The following is a 23,322-nucleotide window of genomic DNA, read 5'->3' on the forward strand; positions in this document are numbered from 1 at the left end:
AATTAAAAACTAGCACTATAATAAACAACATCAGGAACACCTTAAAACAGCAACAGCAGACTTTTTAAAAATATGAAAGGCTCAGTTTTCTAGCTCAGCTAAAGGAAAGGCACTCCAGAATAAAACAGTCTTTTAGAGTTTGTGTAAAAGGAGACAAAGAGAGGACCTGTTGCCCACCATCTGGGGGCCCATTTTATAGTTTAGGGGCCCCTTTCACACTACACAATTATAACACTATGGCCTGTTACAGACGGCCAAAATAAAGCTGCTTCGGGTGTCTTTGGAGGTATGCTATTTAAATGATGCATGGGTCCTAAGAATCCGGAAGCTGCACCAAAAGCTGCACTCCGGTGCTAAGGAATAGAGCGTGGCTTTGGTGCGACCTCCGGACTCTTAGGACCCATGCATCATTTAAATAGCATACCTCCAAAGAGACCCGAAGCAGCTTTATTTTGGCAGTCTGTAACAGGCCTATGATTCCACTTTAACTGCCATGCCTACATCCTATGGCATCCTGGGGTTAGCAGTTCAGTGAGGCACTGGAATGATCTGAATGAGAATACTAAGTGCTCCTCTCTAAATTGCAAACCACAGGATTACATAATGTGGAACCATGGTGAAGTGGAATCCTAACACTATGATTCTACAGTGTGAAAGGGCCCTAGGTTTCAAAACTAAAACCCCTCCCTCTTCTGATCTCCAGAAGCCTTATTTCTTTTTTGAAAAGGAGCAATGAGATGATTTTATTACTGAATAAAATAACAGAAACTGAGCACATTCATATACAGGAAATTACTGCTAAGGTACAGGTTCCAGGCCAGTTAGCTCTTTCAAAGCCTAAAAATAATACCTTGAAGTAAGCCTAGAGACAAATTTGAAGCGAATGAAATTAGCACCATGTTTTGCTTCACAAGATCCATCTTGCTAGATCCCAATGGTAGAACAGCCACAGCATTCTCAGCAGGCTTCAGGTCTAGTCCACTTCCACCTGAAAATAACATAAATGTGCATGGCTGATGCTACTACAACTGTCCAATGGCAGAAGTATAACAACAGAGGAGGGCTATTGCCTTCATGTCCTGTTCTTGGGCTGCCTTTGGCATTTGATTGCATTCTGTGGTAAGTAAGAGGACTCTTCTTGTATTCTTTGTTGTCATGTGCTTTCAAGTCATTTTCAATTTATGACAACCCTAAGGTGAACCTTTTTGCATGTGTGTGGGAGGGAGATTTAGTTGAAAGAGATTTTCCATTGCCCTTCTCTTAGGCTAAGGATGTAGCCACACTGAAGATTTAAAGCAGTTTGACACATTAGCTACCATTACTCTATTCTACAGACTCCTGGGATTTATAGTTTGTTGATGTATTCAGCCTAGCTTGTCAGAGAGCTCTGGTGCCTCACCAGACTACAAATCCCAGGATTCTGTAGGATAGTGTCATGGCAGTTAATAAAGTAGTGTCAAATTGCTTTATTTCTGCAGTGTGGCTACACCCTTTCCCAATGGGGATTCAGATCATCGTCTCCCATAGTCCTAGTTGAACACTCCGACCACTACACCAATTCATATGTATTTATAAATCTAATAGCCTGACTTGATGTATGTTATTTTATTCAGTAATAAACAATATACAAGTAAACAATGTACAAATTGTTGTTGTTATCTGCCTTTGAGATGATGTCGAATCATGGCAATCCTGCATATGAGACATTTCCAAGCCCCTCTATCCTCCACTGGTCTGCTTAAGTATTGTAGAATCAGGCTTGTGACCTCCCTAATTGAGTCTATCCTTCCAGCCTTCTATCTTTCCAATCATTATTGTTTTTTCCAATGAGTTGTGCTTTCGCATGATGTGGCCAAAGTATGACAGCCTCAGTTTAATCACCTTGGCTTTCAGGGAGAGTTCAAGCTTGATATGTTCTAGGACCCATTTGTCTTTTTGGCTCTCCATGGTGTTCTCAGCACTTACAAATAACAAAATATGAGAGGAAAAATGTAAAATTAGCAATGTAACAAAAAGCAGCATAAAAGCCAGAACTCATCAGCAGCATACTTTAAAAAGCATGAGAAGCCCAGCTTTTTAACAAAAAGAAAAGCACTCTAGAATAAAATAGTCTTAAGAGCTTGTTTAGAAAAGTGGGAAGGATGTGCTGTCTTGCCCCTGCTAGCAATGTAATTGCCCTAATATAGGAATCCATTAAAATCCCTGTAATCAATTACATTGCCTGCCTTCAAAGGAGAATGAAATATATTGGCACAGAGTTTTTACTCTGATAATTTTCTGGTAGTGATTTCTTAAGAACCTGAGGAGCAGCTTAGCCATTCTGTCCAAGAGGGATAAATTCATAACCTATTAGCCTTGCAACATGGGTTGAGAGAAGGTAGATCATGATATACTTGTAGATCTCGGGATGATTTGAAATAGATCAGTAAGAATTTCTTCCTCCCCAGGGATTTAACAATGGTGACTGTAAAATGACTCCTGTCCTCCAGATTACACTGCTGAAATGAAGATGGCCAAGAAGTCAGCAGAAGGGGGACGGGAGTGGATTTTGGGTAGCAGGGCTGTGAGCTCTCTTCAGTTCTGGTGCTCAAAACAATTTATTAAGCTCGTAAATTTTCAGTTCTTCAGCAGTTCGCATTTTTTGCAAAGGCTCCATTTGGGGATCTCAGGGTTCCTAAGAAAAACAAATACCAAAATAGACCATTCCAGCCTGAAAGTCTGCTCACTCCTGCTTTACAATGAAAAGAGAAGGAAACCCAAAGTCCAGTAGATTACTGCCTTGGACTACAGCCCCTATCAACCTGGTGCCCTCTCCCATGTGCCAAAGTACTCATCCCATCACTCCCAGCCAACATGATCATGCTGTCTGGGGATGATGGGGAGCTGTTGTATAATGAAGCTGATGGGCATGCTTTTGAGGAAGGCTAGAATAGATGCATATATATATATGAAAGGAACCCCACATCTAAACAGTGGGGTCAAGAAGGCTATGTGTTGTTCTCTTTCTCTCCTAAAATTGCATTTCAGTAATTGCAGGTTTCCCCTAAAGACATTTGGTGTCACTATAAGGACAGCATTTTCCTCTCCCTCTCCCTCTTCCTCTCTCCTTCTCCTCCTGTCTGTTCAGTTATACTGTTGCTTTCCCGATGCATCCTCTTTGTAAGGCTCTGCTGAACCTACCATAAGAGACAACGAGGGGGAAAGAGAGAGAAACAGCACACAACCCTCTTCTCCAAGGCTTCCCGAGCAAACTTCTCCCATTCCATCCTCCACTCTCCCTCCCTGGTCCTTTGGCTCACCTGGACTCCTCTTTAAGGAAACATCCTTGCTGTCTTTTGCTGTTTCTGTATTTCCCATCCTTAAACAAGAAAAAGCCAAATCCAGCCACTACAGCCCCCCCTAGATTTGAAGGGGGGAGAGAGTTGTAGCTCAGGCTCTCTATCTGAAAAAAGCACATTTTTTACCATGTATTTTGGCTTTAAACGTTCTCCTTCCTTGGTGCACTCGGTGCTTACAGCTATGGATCTAGCAAAATTGCCTGCATCTTGTCTGCATGTTCTGCACTCCCCGGCACTCAGTTGATCCTCATCTTCTTCTTTGGGGGACCACAGGGTGTTTGTGTGGGGGTGACTTCTTCTGGCTGGGAATATTTTCTGACCACCTTCTTTTAAAAAACTTCTTTGACCTGGACTTCACTTCCTCACCTGCAGCATCCCTTGGACATTTCTTTTCCATGCAAAGGTAGGTGGAAATGAGCACACCGACTTATCTAAGTCCATTATCTTTTTTTAAAAATGGTAACTTGGGAATCCTTTCCCCTTAAGCCTTTCACTTTAGCATCTGTTTCCTCTATTGGGGATGGGGTGGGGTACAGGATTAAGCTAAGTATGTCTGTAAAATATAGCAATACTTTAAAAAAGAAAATAAAAGAAAGTTGAGGAGGGGGCTCACATTGCATTTGTTTACCATATAAGTAATAATAAATTATATATTGTGGGAAGCAGGGTGTGTAACTAGTGATATGTCTGCGAAATTGCTGAAGAAAAAGATCTGTGTGAGTGGGACTAACATTTTATTCTTGTATGTTTTCACGTGTCTATAAATCTGGCATAGCAACTATGTATAATCCAAGGACATATGATATATGACATGGATGATTTTCTATAACTTGGGGGTAGGAAGGGTTAAGAAATTCCCCTCACTGTGAGAGGCTCTCTCTTCGTTTAACTTTCAGTTAAAGCATCTCATTCTGTTTTTGAAAAAATGTTTGGCTGAAAAGGCTTCTCTGCTACTGGTCTTTTATCTTAATTTAAACCTGTATTTAAAGTACTGGTTTCTTAACAACAAATAAAAGAGCATACAGTGGCGGTTATTTCCCGGCAATTGTCTGCATGGTAGCCCCAAAGTGCTCCAGAGAGGGTTGCAGTTGGAAGGCAGTTTATAATGTAACAAATGATTAATTATTCTCATTATTGGGAGCATTTAGAAGATCCAAGTGGTGTGTGGGGAGGTATGTAGAGAGAAAATCATGTTTACTGGCCAGTGTTTGTCAATCTCCCCCCCCACCCCACCCCACAACATCATTTTGTAACACTCAAGTGAATTCAGTTTGTTTCATGGGTAGCAACAGTCAAATGAGAAGTAGCCAGCGCTTTAGGGGAAAAGTGATTTCAGTAATAATCAGTATACAGAAATGAGAAATAATCATAAGAAAAGCTTGGGTTGCATTGCCTTTTCCCCTCAGGAGAACAAGCCTGATGAAAGAGGTACTGTCTTCCTCTGTTCAGAGCTTCAGTGCTGCTTCTACCATCTTACACCAAGAGTTATGAGTTCCCTTGTGTTCCAGGAAGCTTGCTGATCTCTTCAGAATATGGGATTGTAATTAATGGGTTGCTTTCTTATTGGCAGTTATGGTGGCAATGGCGGTGTGTGGGTCTCCAGCTCTTCTGTCTTTTCACTGCTCTTTTCATCTTCTTAGTTGGGATTTTCTTTGTCTTTTGGATGTGATGCTCCTGATCCCCCAAGATAACTTAATGAGCTATAGGAATGGGAGGAACCTTCACTCTTAAAAGTAGTTTCAAATGCATATGGGGTCTCCAGTGGATCTCTGGCTGAGGTGAGGGATAGTTTTGGACAAGCAAAAGGGGTGGTGCAGTGAAAGCAATGTAATTTCATGGGATTAATGGCACACAATATATTAGTTGGCTTGATTTGAAATGAAAAGATTCTTTCCTTTTAGTCCAGCCCAAGCCTTCCAGAAGGTCATCTTCTTTTGCAGGAAAGGGGAAGGTGCACCCTCGTGCCAGTGACACATGTACACACATCTTCATGCACCTGACTCTAGCTTAGGAAGAAATGTCACATTACCCCACTTTAGGAAAGGGGCAGTAGTTATTCAACTACTGCTGGCATTGTGTGTGCATGTGTTGCTGTTGTTGTTGGAAAGAATGGTGAAGACTGGCTTCACAGAAAGCATGTGCCTGAGCACTTGAAAAACAGAGAGAGAAAAAAGCAAGTATTTTTGGGTTCTGTATAGCCTCCATGTACAGCAGTGAGGAAGGATGCTGAGTGCTTCTAGCCTGGAGATGTTTCTGTGGGAAATATGGGGACCTATAGTACCATGGAAGTGTTTGAAAGAGATCAGGAGTATCTTCTATCTCCATCCCAGCTTCTCTTTGTCAAGTTTTAGAAGATTTTCTGCTTCAGTTACAACTCCACTCTGGCAAAGGTGTATTATTTCTAGAGCACTGGAGACACGCACACATCTGATGCTTTTGTGACATTTATTCTTGTGGAGTTTCTGTCTGTTCCTGAATTATGTTAGCTGATGTGATGGGTTATTGGCACACTGGACCCCAAATCAGGACCGACAGCTGATGTCCCCTCCCTCAACCTGACCAAGATGCAAAAAGAAATGGACCACTTGAACAAAAAGATGATTAAATCCTGAAACCCACAGCCCCTGATGCCCTGATGTATTTTCAGGAATTCAGTGTGGACTCTAAATGGAGTTGTTGTTTTTTTCTTTCTTACAGGGCAATTAGCCCAGAACAGTTAGTAGCCTAAGCACACTGCATCAGCTTTATGGCTCAACAGGAATCTCAGAACTCACACATCCTCTGTTGAAGTTCAGCACTGTTCTACACTGACTGTCATGAAATTGCATTTGATCACAAACTCTTTATCCCCTAATAGGAGCATGAATACTTGTCATGACTAAATTATTCCTGTCTATGTTATTTTAAAAAGAGTTCTTTCACATCCCATCTTCTTGGTTTTAGAAGTGTAACAATAATTTGCAATCACAATTATGTACAAAGCAAGTATATGGAGGGAGATAAATGCCTATCAAGTGCTAATGACCCCACTCTCTGTGTCCAGATGACAGGTGAAATATTGGAATCTTACAAATCTCTAGGTAGATTTTGGAATATTCTTGCTACAGACTAAAAAGGCAGATTGTGTAGAACCAGTAGTAGTGGATGTCTCCGGTATCAGGAACACTGGTGCAGCATAAGAGACACACAGAGGCCTCTGTGCTGCTCCCTTTACCTTTGTTTGTTTGTTATATTTCTACCTTCCCTTCAAGGAATTCAAGACAGCACACCTGATCCTTCTCTCCATTTTTAGTTCAAATGGCATATGTTGACATTGAGGAGGAGGGGGAACTTACAGAATTTGTAGGGTGACACAACTGAAAGGAATGATTGTGAAAATCTCACCAGTTCCCAGTTAAATAACGACCATGCAGCCGTGTGATTCTTCCTCCAACACACTTCCCCTTTTGTCTATTTAGTCAGAGATAGAAGTGGTCTAAATGCTCTCAGCCTCAGGGGAAGACAATGGCAAACCTCTTCTGAACAAATCTTGCCAAGATAACCCCATGATAGGTTTGCCTTAGGGTCCCCATAAGTCAGAAAGGACTTGAAGGCACACAACAAAAACTATGTAGTCAGAGAGGCAGGAAGCCTCTGCCTGGACACAGTTCAAAAGCATTTACATAACAGAGGGCACAGTGAGGTATCTGTAGTTTTGGTAGTTTGCAAAATTGCCTGGTACTGCTTCACCTATTGAAGAAGTGCAGAGAATGTGAAAGCAGGGGGAAATTTTGAGATTTGTGAAATGAGCAAAGTCAATAATGCTATGTATTAAGTCTCTCAGTATGTGTGTCTGTGTTGCTGGGCAAACTCCTGCTGTTCCTCAGCTCATCTCCCTCCGACTCTGTCAATGTACCTCAGTACCTGACCTTCATTTCCACTTGCTTTCACATTCCTAAGCTTACCTATTGCTCCTAGCCTCCAGTCCTCTGCATTTTAATCCTGACTGTTCCTGCATTTCCCATCAAATCCAGATTGGGAAACTCTGTAGAGGTGGTGGAGTTGCAGTCACCAGGCAGAACAATGCAAATAAGTCATTTATGTATCTCCTTTTATTTGAAATGCAAAAACGTGGGTGGCTTTTATCCCTGTTTACTTCCCATTGCAGAAAAGAAACAGCAATTAAAAAAATTAAAGCTCATCCCACTGGACTCGTAATTGTGTGAATGCAGCAGAATTCATTACAAAAACCAGCCTCTGATTTGCTGTAAATTGGATTTTTCTCAAAAGTGGCTCAATATTCTAAGTCCTGCCTCTTAGTCTTTATGCTCAGGAGGTGATCTGAGCTAGTGTGACGCTGTATGAGTGTTCAAGTTGTGTTTTACGACCAAAGCCAAAGGATCTCCCTGCTTTAAGACTTGTGCACGCGCTGGTAACCTCACGCCTTGACTTCTGTAATGCACTCTACATGGGGCTACCCCTGTGCTTGACTCGGAAATTACAGCTGGTTCAAAACATGGCAGCCAGGCTTGTCACAGGAACATCTAGGAGGGACCACATTACTCCGGTTTTGAGGTCCCTCCACTGGCTGCCTATCAGCTTCCGGGCCCAGTACAAGGTGTTGGTTATCACCTTTAAAGCCCTAAATGGCTTGGGTCAAAGCTATCTTAGGGACCGCCTCCTCCCGTACAATCCTCCCCGCGCTCTCCGGTCCTCTGGGAGGAACCTACTACAGCCTTTAAAATCTAGGCTTGCGGCGACCTCCCAGAGGGCGTTCTCTGCTGTCGCCCCCAAACTCTGGAACGACCTGTCGGATGAGATCCGTCAGATAACATCATTAGACAGCTTTAAAAAAGCAGTCAAGACGGACCTCTTCCGGCAGGCCTTTCCAGATTAACCATCCCGGCCCAGGTTCCTGATTCCCTCATTCCTCCCGTGGCCCCATCTTAGTGATGGTTGAGGATCAACAGAGGGATATCAGGGTTTTTAGTTTTTAATTGTTGTTTTTATGCATTGACATTGTGTTTTAATATGTTATACTGTTTAATACTGTCTTAAGGGGGGAGGGATAAAGTGTTTTTTAATTGTCATATTTTATATTTTACTGTTATTAACCGCCCGGATTGGTTTGCCAGAGGGCGGTATACAAATTATTATTATTATTATTATTATTATTATTATTATTATTAACACAACCATGTACTTTCTCATCTTCCAATGACCCCCCTCCCCTTTAAAGCCTCACAGTGGAACGTGTGCATTACCTGGGTTGGGAAGCACTGAGTTTGCAGTAGATTAAAAGATCTTTTGGTTCATGGGTGGGCAGAGTACAACCTTCCAGATACAGTCCAGCAACATCTGGAGGGCTGCACTTTGGCCTGCCCAATTTAACTGCTTAACTAATGGGTGAGACTCATCCTTTTGTGTTCCACTTGTTGGATTACAAACTTGCCTCTAGTTCCCTTATCTGTTGAAGGAATCTAATCGTTCTTAGCTTCTATAGGCAAAGGGCAAGGAGGTGTCTGGGTGACACCTTTCCTTTTCATGCATACTTATAGTGCTAAGCACATGACTAGTCCTATTGTTAGCTACAAATGTGGCTTATTGGAACAGACACATATGCTATTCTTTGAATGTAATATTCTTGGGACAGTTGGTATGGTAATGTTTTAAAACTTTTATTTTAGTGTTTGGTTTTAATATGGTAGCTTATTTAATAGTTGCGAAATTGCTCTTTAATCTTAAAACGTACCATTTTAAATTGTGTCTTGTTTTAATTTATGTTGTAAGCTGCCTTGGTTCCTGTGCTGGCAGAAAAAGTAGGTTATAAAATAAATAAACAGGGATTATTCTGTTTGTATAGCTAAAGAAAATTACCACAACCATACTTTGTCAAGGGCATTTGAAAATGTTCAATGTTACATATTTTCAAAAGAGACTATTAAATTATGTGATTATTGCAATAATTGTTCTACCTCTCAATATATAACTTGGGGATGGAGATTGTGGGAGAAAGAGAGTATTGGACATTCTGGCCTAGGAGGGGCAGGTGGACAGGAAACAATGGGGTAAAGGCAGGTTTCAGATTGTGGGATGGGAACAGACAGGTTGGAAGTTTTATCTGGAGGAACAAATTAAGAACCTGGTAACCTTCCACAGCAACACATTGCCCAGGTAAGCAGTAGCTACTAGTAGTAAGATGGCCAGGCACTCTAATCTCAAGCACTGAGATTTCAGTGCAAAACCCTGAGATCCAGTGATGAGCAATTGTAATGTCACAGGGGGAAGGTGCTGGTAATATAATTAAAAACAGCTTAGTTTATATACCGCTTCATACCAAACTAGCAGTGTCTAAGCGGTTTACAACTGTAAGCTAATTGCCCCTAACAATCTGGGTACTCATTTTAGTGACCTCAGAAGGATGCAAGCCTGAGTCGACCTTGAGCCCTTTCACTGGTATTGAACTCACAACCTTATGGTTTGAGTGAGTGGCTGCAGTACATGCATTTAACCACTGCGCCACCAAGCATCAACTATATTTACATAGAACATGTCATTAAAAATAAAGGCCTGTTACAGACTGCCAAAATAAAGCTGCTTCGGGTCTCTTTGGAGGTATGCTATTTAAATGATGCATGCATCCTAAGAATCCGGAAGCTGCACCAAAGCTGCACTCCAGTGCTTAAGAATGGAGTGTGGCTTTGGCGCGACTTCCGGACTCTTAGGACCCATGCATCATGTAAATAGCATACCTTCAAAGAGACCCGAAGCAGCTTTATTTTGGCAGTCTGTAACAGGCCAATGAATGTCAAGTCTAACAAATGAGGAACACACACAGATACACTTTTCAAAGCAGCACTTTCACCCTGAGATTCTTTTCTCTCACCCTGAAGACCAGAGAAGAAGGTCTCTGTCCAGGATCTGAAATATTGCAACTCTACTTAATACCATCACATTGGCTTCTAGCATCACCTGATTTCCTAGACCCATAGGCTCATGGGCTGCTTTGGCAAATTCCCAGTTGGTATAGCCTAAAATCTTCTGCTTCTGGATGTCTTGGCAGTGCAGAGACCCAGGGTCTCATCTATGGAACTGCCACTTTGATTCCCATTGGGGTTGGTGATAGAAGATACCTTGCTCTCATCTAGCCAGTGAATTTATTTCTCAGCAAAGTCCAGTTAGCTATCCATGGTATCACATTGGTGGTCTGTACCAGCATTCTTGTCACTCTTGCTGTTAGTTAAACTCAATAATCTAATTCCAATGCAGTGTCTGACTCAGCTGGAAGTAAAGAAGCTATGCATTGTACTTGACAAACCTCAGAGAACAATCCTCTGGAAGCGCCTTCTGTTTTCAGGGATAGGAAATATGTCTCCTTCAGCTGTTACTATACTGCTGCTCATATCACACTTCACCACTGGCTATATTGGCTAGGGCTAATGAAATTTTACTGTTCAGCAACATTCCTGATCCCTTCCTCGGTTATTTTGCCCAATCCAAAACAAAGAACCATGCACCAGCCAGCTTGTTGAATTTGACACATCAACAGGGAGCACCAGATCAGCAGACCAAACAGGAAAGTACATACGTTTCCCTTATTAGGGAGAGATGTATTTCTATTTCACTTGTAGCATTTTACTTTTATCTGTGCAGCTATCCATATAAATTAGCATATCCAAATTCTGTAGAAAATTGTCTCCTCACTTGATCTCATTTGGGCCAATGCAGGTCTTCCTTTTGGAGAGATGGGGTGCGTAGATTGCCATTCTGTTTGGAGCTTTTCAACATAATCTCACAACTGGGGGACTAAAATGAGTTCCACATTGTTTACCAAAAGAAGTGCAATGGTTTACAAGCTTCTATGTTTAAGTGCTCTTGCTTGTAAACATCACTTACTTCATGGACACCAATTCCTCATCCTTAATTCTCCATCTGTAAAAATAATGGTGTGCCCTAGAATTGTTTTGAGTACTACGGAGATAAAATGTGTTTGTGGGATGTACAATAAACATGCCGTAAAAATGACTGATTGTGATGAATTTGATCAGGTTCATATAAAAAAAATTAATGCAGTTACATTTGTTGTTTGGACTAAATTCAATTTTATTCCCAACTGGAGTAGATCCACTGATTAACAAGTCCCATTCATTTCAATTTTCATTTCAAAGGGTGTGCCCCGATGGCTCTTTTTTATCCTGGAGAAAAGTGACTAATGGGGTTGCCACAGGGTTCTGTCCTACTCCCAATGCTATTCAACATCTTTATCAATGAATTGGGTGATAGAACAGAGGGCATGATTATGAAATTTGCAGATGGCACAAAATTAGGAGGGCTAGCCAATTCCCCAGAGGATAAGACCAGAATTCAAAACTTCTATTGTTGGGCAGCATGTTGCAACAAAACAAAAGACCTATAGCTTCCACTAATGTTTGTGATGAGACCTCTGAGCCAAGTATAGGGGTCAAAAAGAGATTCTAACTTGGAGCTGGAATGCAGGGGAATTGACAGAAAAGATGTTAATCCCTCTCCTCTATCCATGTATTTTTTTTTTTTACTTTATATCCTCAGGCAGGCATCCATTGCAGTATTAGCTTTTCCACACATTTTTAAAATAAATAAAAGGATCATTGCACAACAATAGGTTTCTAGTTCAAATGAATGGATGTGGGATATGTATCTACCTCTGTCTTGCTATGTGATTATTAGAGCAGAATTTCTCTTTTGCATACATTCTCAAGTTTGCTTTTGTAAAGCCAATGCACTTTGGCTACAGTGTTGCACAGACACATAGGCTAAAAAGTGGCTAGCTCTTCTACTCTTCAAGTGCATATTTATGAAAAAGTTCTCACAAACCTGAATTCACCCTTTTTATATAAAAAAAACTTGATGAATTAACTTTGAGTGTGCTCATAAAATCTAAAGTGGATTAGAATAATTATTCATGTGTTAAGTACACTTCAGAAAACTGGAAACTAACCTCCACCCCCAACCACATCCTTTTCTAAGTGAGCTTTAACTACTGTGGACTAAAAAAAAGGTCTGTGGTAAATTCAGCTGGCTTGATAGCGTAAATGCTTTCCTAAAGATAGCTGAGCTGTTGTGTCTTGATGATTTTGTATGTTTGAAGTCTGATAGGTTAATAGGTGAGTGGATAAGTCTCACTCCATGCATGAGAATAGTTATCAAAGCGCATGAATGAAGTTGCTTTCACTGGCTGCACCTTTGACTTTTATTGATTCTGTTGGTGAGAAATGTGACTCTTACATCTTAGCAAATAACATTTATAAGAAATCTTCCACATCATTTTCCCCTTGTAAGTGTGTATCCAATCTGCTAGCTATTTTAATGGGTCACTATGAATCAAAAGACAGAGGGTGGATATAAGTATTAAACAAAAGTTACTATATTGTGCCCAACCAACATCCTTCACTAGTAGTCCATATCTGCACTACTAGGAATGTGAAACTCTCTACCTGCCAAATGGATATAAAACAGGAGCACAGGAAAAAAACCTGTTGCCTGAGGATGTATAACATGGCACCAAGGAACAATGCATCATAATGGCTTGGCAGTGGCACAGGCTTAATGTCACAATGTGACACTCTTGATGTTCATCTGTAGACCGGGCGTATCTAAACTGTCTCCTACCAGATGTTTTGGACCACAGCTTCATCACTCCTTGCCAATGCTGGACAGAAGCAGGTCAAGTGGAAGGTGAATGGTGAAGTGAATGGATCCTGAAGTGGCTCACAAATCTAGCCAGATGGAAGCATTTGAAATTGTGTTTTTAGACCTCGTTTTTACTCAGAAGGCACAAGTCCTAGCCCTAATCTCTTTTGCAAATGTACACATTTTCCCCATTCATAACCTGTCTCATTCTTGAAATTCTCTAGTGTTTGTACACCTTACTGGCCAGCCAGTGGGTATTTTGAATTGTCTGCAACTGGAAACACGGCCCCTGTTCCTCATGATTGGTGCTGAGGGATCATCCACTCCACTTAATGTTATGGAGTTTGATGGAAACCTAACTCAGAAAGCCAAAAGTGATTATTTTTCACTCTTAGATGACCTGCCCATGAGCAAGACTATCTGCTATAGAGTATTGAACCTGAAGGTTAACACAGCCCTATCATGGATAGATCTGATCCTTTCATTTCAGGAGAGGCAGGCAATCACTAGGAAAAACAACAGTCCACTTAACAGACAATGGAGAAAGATTTCACCATTAGCGCTGAACAATGCAGTTGGAGACCAAAACATTGTAAGAAAAGGAGGATGTGCGGTGGAGGAGGACTAAATACTGTGCAGTTAAACCTTCTGACATTAATCAAAAGCCTGGAGAAAACAACTGCTTCCCCACACATTGACTAGATAGTTATAAGGTGTGTTAGAGACGAGGCAAAGCTCTTATTATTCAGTTCCTTCTCTCCTGCCAACACTAACAGCCTGGCCTGAGGCACACTGCAGTGAGGATAACTCCAATCCATCCCCTCCTGGGAGCCAACAGGCTGTCGTTTTCCCTGTCCTCCTCCTCAGGTTACATTGTGCTTAACATCTTCATTAATGATCTGGAAAGAGTAAATAGGGTGTTAATGAAATTTTGCAGATGATGATAAATTGGAAGGTTTTCAAACACCATTGGTGATACAGAAATAATAAACTGAAAACCAGGAATGAGAAGGAGAGAGGAGGAAGAGGAAGAGGATGAGGGAAAAGAAATACCATGATACGTTGCTTTTTTTAATTTAAAAAAATGTAGTTTCATGTTTATGGGAGGAAGGAGATAAACAATAGCTGTAAATGAAGTTAAGAATGTGGTATTCAAAGGTTAAAATAACAGGGCAGGAGTCCTGAACTGAGAGGTATGGGAGCAGACTGCCAGTGTACTAAAAAGCTTGTCCTTTGATGGGCAGTTTTAAAAAACACTACAACCTGAGGCACAGGCCTTGGGGATGCTACCGTAACGTGAATGCTCCCTCTTCCCTCCTGTGCTTGTGACCTCTCTGAATACAGCATTTAATCATTGGCATTTTACTTTCTATAAGATACTGACAAATTAGAGGGATTTAATGAAGATGAACACAGATGACCAGAGGGCTTGGAAGATTAATTTATAACGAAGGATTAAGAATTAAATATGTATAGCTTGGCAAAGTGAAGGGACATGATAAGAATCTGCAAATATGTGGTGACTATAAATCTTGTGGAAGGAGACAGATTTGGAAAGGAGGTCTGAGGAACACATCAAAAGGAAGACAGGGGAGACTGAGGACTTGTTTTTGGTGCAGGTCTCCACACAGTTCAAGCTTGCATGGTGATTCCCATCCTGTTCCTTCCTTAATCATCCACTCTGCAGGCTGAATCTATTTTAAACTAGTGTATCATGGATTCTTTGTAGTTAATAGATCCTGTGCTTTGAGTGTAAAGATATATTGTATCATTAAATTCCAAAATCAGGATCATCCATGCCATAGTTTTTTCAGATTTCAGGGCATGGTTGTGAAAATTGGACAATGAAGAAATGACAGGAAGAGAATCAATTCATTTGAAAGGTGGTAGTGGAGGAGAATACTGTGGATACTAAGAGACACACAAATGTGTCCTAGAGCAAATCAAGCCTGAACTCTCCTTAGAAACTATAATAATTAAATGAAGGCAATCACGCTTTGAATATATCATGAGATGGCATGGCTCACTGAAAAAGACTATAATGTTCAGTGAAGTTGAAGGAAGTAGGAAAAGAGGAAGACCACATTACTCAGTTACATGGGCTCAGTCAAGGAAACCATGGCCTTAAATTTGTAAGATCAGAGCAGAGTTATTAATAAAGACATTTGTGACAAAATGCCCTCTTCAGAGTGGTTCCTCAGAATCCTACCCTTAGAGGTCATTCGCACTTGCAAAAATTCTGGTTTTCGGCAAATTAGATGCGCAATCACAGAAGCGATTGGAACTGAAGTTCACACTACATTTTCCATTACCGAATGTCTCTGTGTCTATTTAACATTGTTCAAGTTCACACTTACTTTTGCACCACAACAAAATAGATTATCAGGGTCCTTTTAAAAAAAAAGTCACCCATATGATGCACATGTGTGTTTTTCTGGTTATGCAAGCACTCGAAAGTGTGCCGCGCACATCAGCTGTCATGATATACATGGGCCTCTGTGTATGTGCTTATATATATGTGTGTGTAAGATGCACACACTCCTCCTCCTCCTCTTTCCCTCCATGCCTGGGAATGGGTTGCTAGAAGCAGAGAGAGTTCAGGGTGAGTTTTATTTCTATGGAAATAACAGCCAGTCTATAGTCAGAAACACACACACACGTTCCTCCCCTCTTCTCCTCCCTGCCTGGGAATGGGTTTCTAGAAGCAGAGAGAATTCAGGGTGAGTTGTACTTCTACGGGAGCAACAGCTGATCCATGGCACCCATCCTAGGGCTGAAACCTCCATGGCACCCATAAGTGCACCCATGCTAGGGAAGAATTACCGCCACAGGACAGGACTCTCTACTGTGAACCCACACAAATACAACAGTGTGCAGATACTGTCAGATTATTAAAAAAACAACACGCAGCATCATTGTCCCATAGGGATTCCCCTGAATTCCCTAACATCTGGGCCAGGCACCCATGTATCAATGCATGCCAGGCCAGTGAAGAATTCTCATCATGGAACCCATGACTCACTCTCATGAATCCATGAAAAAGCAACAATTCACAGAAACTGTCATATATATTATATATATATATATGAAGCATATATAAGCACAGCCTCAGAAGCCCCATGGCGTTGCTGAGAGGGGAAAAATGGTGGAAAGCCAAGACATGTGGTAGGATGAGTATCACCCCTCTGCCCACCCTCTACCCATTGCCCTCCCTTCTGAATGAGATCAAATGGGATCAGAAACAAATTCACATTTGTTCACAGCTGTTGCAAACTGATTCTTTCCAAAAGAAACACTAAATTACTTGTCATGCACATTGGCCTTTTTACCACAAGATCCTTATTTAGATCTCAATTAAGGTAGCCCCAGACCATTGATTAGGAAGGTAGGGTGTATTTGTGTGGGCTCTATTGTAGCAGGTGACAGTGATCTGGGAGTAGAGATCCCAAAATGCGCATTTGGTTTAGGCAAGAGGTACCAAAATAGAAAAGGTTAAGGGTAACATTGAATGCTTAGAACTGCTTGAAGCATCAACAGGAGACAGCAAGTTTACACAGTAACTTACTTTTTCTAAGAAATTAACAATGTAAGTAAAACTGTTGCATAACTCAAAACTTCATCAGTCCAGTTCCCGACAATCTCTCTCCTTTTCTCTCAAGCTTCCCTCATTCCCTGACTATCTCCAACTTGCCTTATCACCTATCTTTTTCTCCAACTTCCCTCATTCCCTATCTCTCTTCTCAACCTCTTTCGTTCCTTATCATTTTCTCTAACTTTCCTCATTGCCTGTCTTACTCTCTCTCCAACTTCCTTAATTCTTTATCTTTTTCTCCAACTTCCCTCATTTCTATTTCTCTCCTCAAACTCCCTCATTTGCTATTTTTCTCTCTAACTTCCTTCATTCCCTACCTCTCTTTTCCCTACCTCCTTCATTTCCTATTTTTCTCTCCTACTTCCCTCATACCTAGGGTTGCCATAACCCGGTTGCAACCGGGTTTTTCCCGGTTTTGGCTGCACCTGCCCGGTCACGGCACGGGTGCAGCCAAAAACCGGGAAAAGCCCAGTGTTGCGGGGTGCAAGGCAACCCGGGGGCCTCGCTGCCCTCCTCCTCCCCCGCGCATTGTCATGCAGAGGAATAGGAGGGCAGCGAGGCCTGAGGTGGAGGAGGCTGCAGGGGGCGGCGGCCTCTTGGGCGCAGCCGCGCCAACATCCCTGCCTCCCTGCAGGCCTCCTCCCTCCTTCCTGGCCTCCGCGGGGGCAAGAAGGAGCGAAGCCCCGGCCATCGCGCCGGCCTGTCGCTCCTTCCTGGTCCCAGTGGGGGCCAGGAACGAGGCGAGGCCGCGCGCTCCACCGGCGAGCCCCTCTCCTTTCCTGGCCTCCTCGGGGGCCAGGAAGGGCGAGGCCGCGGCGCTCACCGGCGAGCCCCTCGCCACTCTTTCCTGGCCTCCTCGGGGGCCAGGAAGGAGGCGAGGCCGCGGCGCTCGCCGACGAGCCCCTCGTCTCTTTCCTGGCCTCCTCGGGGACCAGGAAGGAGGCGAGCCGCGGCGCTCGGGCGACCCCTCGCCTCTTTCCTGGCTCCTCGGGGACCAGGAACGAGGCGAGCCGCGGCGCTCGCCGGGGCTCCTTGCCTCCTTCCTGGTCCCCGCGGGGGCCAGGAACGAGGCGAGGCCCCGATCCTGGCCTCCAATCGCGAGGGCCCAGGAGGGAGGGAAAGCCTCCTTAAGTGGAGGCTTTCCCTCGCCGCTTGCCCGCCGCATTGTGAGGAAAATGTAGGACATAATTTTTAAATGTAGGACACATTTTGTTGTGTCCTACATTTGAAAATTTTGTCTACATTTTTCCCGTTTTCCCGGTCCGGCGGCCTATGGCAACCCTACTCATACCCTATCTAATTCTCTCTTCCCAACCAAGTGCAAATCAAAGGCTCATTTAAACCAGCCAAACGTGTCAGAATGTGATGGCTTTCATTACTGTTTGTACTGCTTTTTTTTCAAGAATTAAAAAAAAAATGCTTCTCTTGTCCCACTGTGTTTTGGGGGTTATTCTGATTAATTAATATAGCTTTTAAGACTTTGCCTAGACATTCTATTCTTTTCTAGTCCAATACATTTTGGTAACATTTGATTCCAAATCCACCTACATTCCTATTTCTTGCAGCTCATTCTGTTTGAGGCAGTTCCTTTTGACCTGGGTTGTAAGTTGAAGTTTTTCAAGTTTTTGAAACCTGTCACTGCTCCTGCTTTATATTCTCCCCTTCCTAATATGTGACCAGTGACACTAGTAACTGTCTGGAGGAGAAAGCTGATTCATGTTTTTATTTCATTAAAACGTTATCTCTGTGTCACTTTTGCGATAAGCTGCTGTGGTGAAATTGTTGTGTTTTCCCTTACTGCAAGATCTCTTACACACACACACACTGCACACACTGTGTGAACTGAGTCATTGGAAGAGACTGATGATGGAGAAAGAAAATGCGTATGCATGTGAGAGAGACCAAGGAAAAGCACAGCAGTGTGGTGTGGTTTGAGCCCTGGACTATGACTCTGGAGACTAGGGTTCAAATTCTAGCTCAGTACTGGAAACCCATTGGGTGACCTTGAGCAAGTCACACACTCTAGGCCTCAGAGGATGGCAACGGCAAACCCCCTTTGGGAAAAAAACAAAAGAAAATCCTGCCTTAGGGTTGCCATAGGTTGGAAACAACTTGAAGGCACACAACAGCAACAAGAACAACACACCACCATATGAGTGTATAGCCATAGTGCTAAGGTTCCAGAGAGATTTAAGATTTAAAACCTTGCAAGAAGCGATGGAGGAAAACAGGAGGCCATGCTAGGACTGCATCACCTCTAGAAACACATATGGGGGCAAAATGTCAAGAGATGTGATGGGACAGACAAGCCCACATATAATATCTATATCCATGTCATAAGTGGGATGATGAACCAAAATGTGTAGTCTTTTTATTGAGATTTACAGTATTTAAAAGAAGAGCGTTTGGACTGGGAAGCATCAAGAAGAAATATCATATGGTGCAGCACCACACAGTATGGATTGCCAGTCTAGATGAGCACTAGATTTTTCATGTCAGGTTCCATAGTTTACCACTGTTTGACTCTGCCTATCTCAATACTACCCCACCAAGAGAAACCAGTGACTGGACTCATATGTACTGTAGCTTGCAAGAAGATGCTTAGATTCAGCTTTAAAACAACAACAACACAGAGAAGACAGGACTGGGGGTGGAACTATCTCAGATTCCAGAAAAGACCTCTCTCCTTCCCCAAATCTAACGTCTCTATAACAGATAATGACAGGGAAAATCCACCATGTGGTGAATTTCTCTGATCAAAATTCACTGTGTAATTTTGTGGTTAGAAAATGCCTCTGAATATGACAGTGAGTCACATACCTCAGTCTGTGTTTGTGGGTGAACCACATGGGTGACTGTTGAGGAGTGAATTCAGTACTCATTGTGGAGTGCGTTCTGTTCTGTTTCCCTTAATGCCAAAAGGTTTGTGTGAATCAGCAAGGCTATAATGCTGAGACAAAGCAACCAGTATTTAAACTACAGCCATGCGTTGTGGTGCCAAGAGTCAAACATGGATCTTCCCTGGCTTGAATTTTCTCTAGAATTATTAGCTGTCAGTTCCTCGCAATATTCCAGAATAAAGATGAGAACATGTGGAGGATAATACTGCAAAACATTTCAGAATCTGAACTGGTCTACACAATATTTTCTACTTTTGGCAAACAGTCTCGATTGTTCTCAGGCCCATTTCTGGAAAGACAAACTTGGTGTGCAAATCATGTGATAGCATTGTCCATCTGGAAGAGCTTACACATCATCCATATTAATTGCCTCTAATCATACACACAAGTACCTAATCCATCTATTCACATAAATACGTAATCTTGGATGGAAATGTGTTATATAAACCCATTTGAAAACTGGTGTTGATGATGACACCTCTAGTTGCCTGGTATTTCAGTATATGAGGACCAGAATTCAGAAAGTATCGTATTCCAGATAGAATTCCCAGAATCCATCATGGCCATGCTGCCTGGGGATTATGGGATTTATAGCCCCCAGTGCATTTTCACAAATCTGATAGGGAGAGATGTTTTCACCTGACATTTTGACTTCCCCATGATCACTTTTGTTAGTTGTCATGCAGTACTGGATTATAAAATGTCTCCCCAGCAGGCTGCAAAAATTATATGTGAAGACAGTGCAAACTTTTGTGACATAGATGCCCCTCTGCCAGCTCGCGTCCGAAGAATTTTTCTTCTGTCTTCAACACTTGCTCCTCATCACTAGGTTATCTCTTCCCCCATTAAACAACACAGTTTTCTATTGCCTTTTGAGATCAGCTTTCTTCAAACAGATAAAAAAAACCAGCCTTCTGAAACTAAACTCAACTGTTTTTGAAACAGGAAAGTAGAAAGCCAGAGGCTACCTGTGGCTGCTAAATTAACATGCTTTCTTCATATTGGCACACATACAAGAGAAAGGAGGACAAAATTCCTGAAACCTAGGTGGCTGTTTTCAGCAAGAAATGTAAAATAACTGGCGTTACAATGCAACACTTCAAAGACTAACAAATTTATTATGGATATGTCCTCTTGGAGACATCCTCAGATCAGTATCTAAAAAAGCATATGTCTTAACAATTGTGTTGATGACACATGACTGCTCCTCTGAAAAGGGTTTAGTAGGATAAAGTAGCAGAGGCTGTTCATTTTTAGACTTCATAACTTAGTAAGATGTGGGATAGATGCAATGGCAAAGAAAGAAGAGAACAGAAAAACATTTGCAGGATTGTCACTTTTCTCTAAGGTTGTTATTGAGCATTTTCAATTTTTTCTTTGAGAAAAGGTTTGAGTGAATAATAATTTTTCAGTCCTGTGAAATAAGAGGAAGTTTGCCTAATGACGTATATGAATTCACTTTCCTTATGTGTATCAAATGGAGAGTTTTGATCATTTCTGTTCAAACCTTCTGCCACCTTTTGGAGTATTTCTTTCTTAGTGAAGTTGTTGTCACTTGATTAATGTGTTTTGGCTTCTTCTTGCGTGTGAAATCATTGCTCTTTTCTGTTCCTTAGTAATAGAGAAGGTTGTCCCTTCTAGCCAAAGACAATCAAGAAAGTCATGTTTTCAAGGGTCTCCATCTTATCTGTTGGGGAAAACAGGCAACAATATTAATAGAGTACGTGGTCTGAGGTTAACTCAGGCATTACTAGGGCAATCTTGTTTAAGGTGTTTTTTTCCTCTGCAAGTTGGTATAGAGCTGCAGCTACGTTTCTTGACCACATCAGTTGCCTTAGCTACCCCTGAGTGTGCACTTGCATTTACAAACATTATGTGTGATGTTGGATTATTAATATTGGCCAGTTAACATCCTCTGTTATTGCATGTTTTTCCTTGCCACTAAATTAATGAAAATATTTTATCATAATGTACTTGTATACTCTGAGCTATACTTCAGAGAAACTAGGATATATGGCCAGAGACCACATCCTCTCAACTAGCACTAGCCTTTCAATATGGAAAAATGTACCTTCCCTGCTGAAAATATTTGAAGAATTTAGTTTATACGATTTCCCTACGATTCAGACATTCTGTTCCAGCACAACAGCTGTTGATTTAGAGGCAAATTCAAGCATTCACAAAGTTCTCTCATCATTCTTGCCTGTCTTGGCATGCCATGAAATAATGTTCATTCTCAGTTGTTGAAATGTGGGTATAATATGATGCATTTTGCAAAAGGAAAAGAGCTCCATGCATATGATGCCAGTAATGCTGCTTATCAATATGTTTTCCACCTCATTGATTCTAGATTGGCTTGGTTGGTTTGGTGACACCAGCATTAAAAATTGAGTGATTATTTTAAAGACGTTTGTATCAGGGCTGACATCATTCCACATTTAATTGGTATGATTAGCACATTAATCATTCACTAGTACAGTGGGCCTTTTCATTAGACTTCAGTAGGACCATATTGAGTATGTTCAGTGTTGATATCACCATTGTCAATACAGGCCCTGAGAGAGTAGGGAGACAGATAATCTTACTCATAATGAAATCTCCACTCCCAGGGCTCACAATAACTTATTTCATGGTCCCTCCTACCTTCTTAACTTGCTCTTTGTACCCTGTTTTCCCAAATCTTTTAAGGTATAAGGGGAAATTGCATTTTCTGAAAGGAGCAATCCAGGCAGCTGAATTAACTTAAACTACTGTACTATCAGTGTATGAAGGCAAAGGGGCTTGGTGGAAGACTGAACTTTTTCCAGTCCTACCATTTATCATAAAGCCTTTGATGTGCAATCGTTACATTTCTAATTCTGGACATGAATTTGTGTTGATTTTTAAAGATTAAATGATGAATATATTTGGTCAAGACCCTTGAATCTTCAAATTGTATCTGCATTAAGTAATATCTGTTCATCTGTTGATAAATTAGTAAAAACCAAGAAATTCCTCAGATTCTGTACTTTGTATACATTTAAAAGAAACTAACATCCAAACTTTTTGACTGGACCATATTTTGATTTATTACCACAGGCTAAAATAATATTGGGAGTGGTTATGCTCAGTGACACTTTAGCAGCAATTCGAGCAAGTGTGAAAATCTTCGTTGTCTGCAACACTAGAACTGGCACTGACTTTATTGTTTTTTCCCTCTTCCCCCCAGAAGATGATTCATTTCTCTCCTGAATCTGCCGGAAATTTTTTATTGTATTGGTGTTGGAATGTTTTAAAGTTTTTACTTGTTTAATTTCTTTTCAGGGGTTGTTCAGTGATTTAATGACTGGGGAGTGGGTTGAGGGTTTAGGGGTTTTTAATTGTATTTTTATATTGTTGTTATTTTATATTCATAGTGCTGTAATCCACTTTGATTCCTTGAGAAAAAGCAGAATATAAATGATTATTATTATTATTATTATTATTAATTTATCTTACTCATCTAGTTCAGTTTTGTCTTCTTTGACTGGCAGTGGCAGTTCTCTAGGGTCTCATGGCCTTTCCTGCTGCCTGATCCTTTCTTAACCAGAGACAAACATGCATTATTACAGTCTTTCTACAGCATGCCATGCTGTGTGAGACTCCAGACAGGGCAAGTAATACAAATCATTCCTAAAAATAAAGAGAGTCCAGATTTCTGATGCTTGGCTCCCAATCTCATCCATCATTTTGGAATTGGAGGTGGGCCGATTGAAAGATTTTATCTGAGCTGGATGGAGAAGGGCCAGTCTCAATCAAGGGAGTGTTCTTAGGTTCACTGTGCCCAAACAGGTCAATCTGCCTTTGCTTTCATTCAACCTCTAAT

At 41.6% G+C, this 23,322-nt stretch overlaps 1 protein-coding gene across 2 annotated transcripts in view; it reads left to right on the top strand.

Moving 5' to 3' along the window:
• Positions 1-3,175: 3,175 nt before the first annotated feature.
• The window catches only part of CACNA1I (calcium voltage-gated channel subunit alpha1 I), a 412,300-nt gene continuing 392,153 nt past the window's right edge, over positions 3,176-23,322 (top strand). For both annotated transcript variants that reach the window (XM_042468134.1, XM_042468135.1), the window contains exon 1: positions 3,176-3,741. The gene's annotated coding sequence lies outside the window, so the exon portion shown is untranslated. The remainder of the gene's footprint in view (positions 3,742-23,322) is intronic.

The sequence above is a fragment of the Sceloporus undulatus genome, chromosome 5, assembly GCF_019175285.1.
Source record: "Sceloporus undulatus isolate JIND9_A2432 ecotype Alabama chromosome 5, SceUnd_v1.1, whole genome shotgun sequence".
In the NCBI taxonomy this organism is placed as follows: Eukaryota; Metazoa; Chordata; class Lepidosauria; order Squamata; family Phrynosomatidae; genus Sceloporus; species Sceloporus undulatus.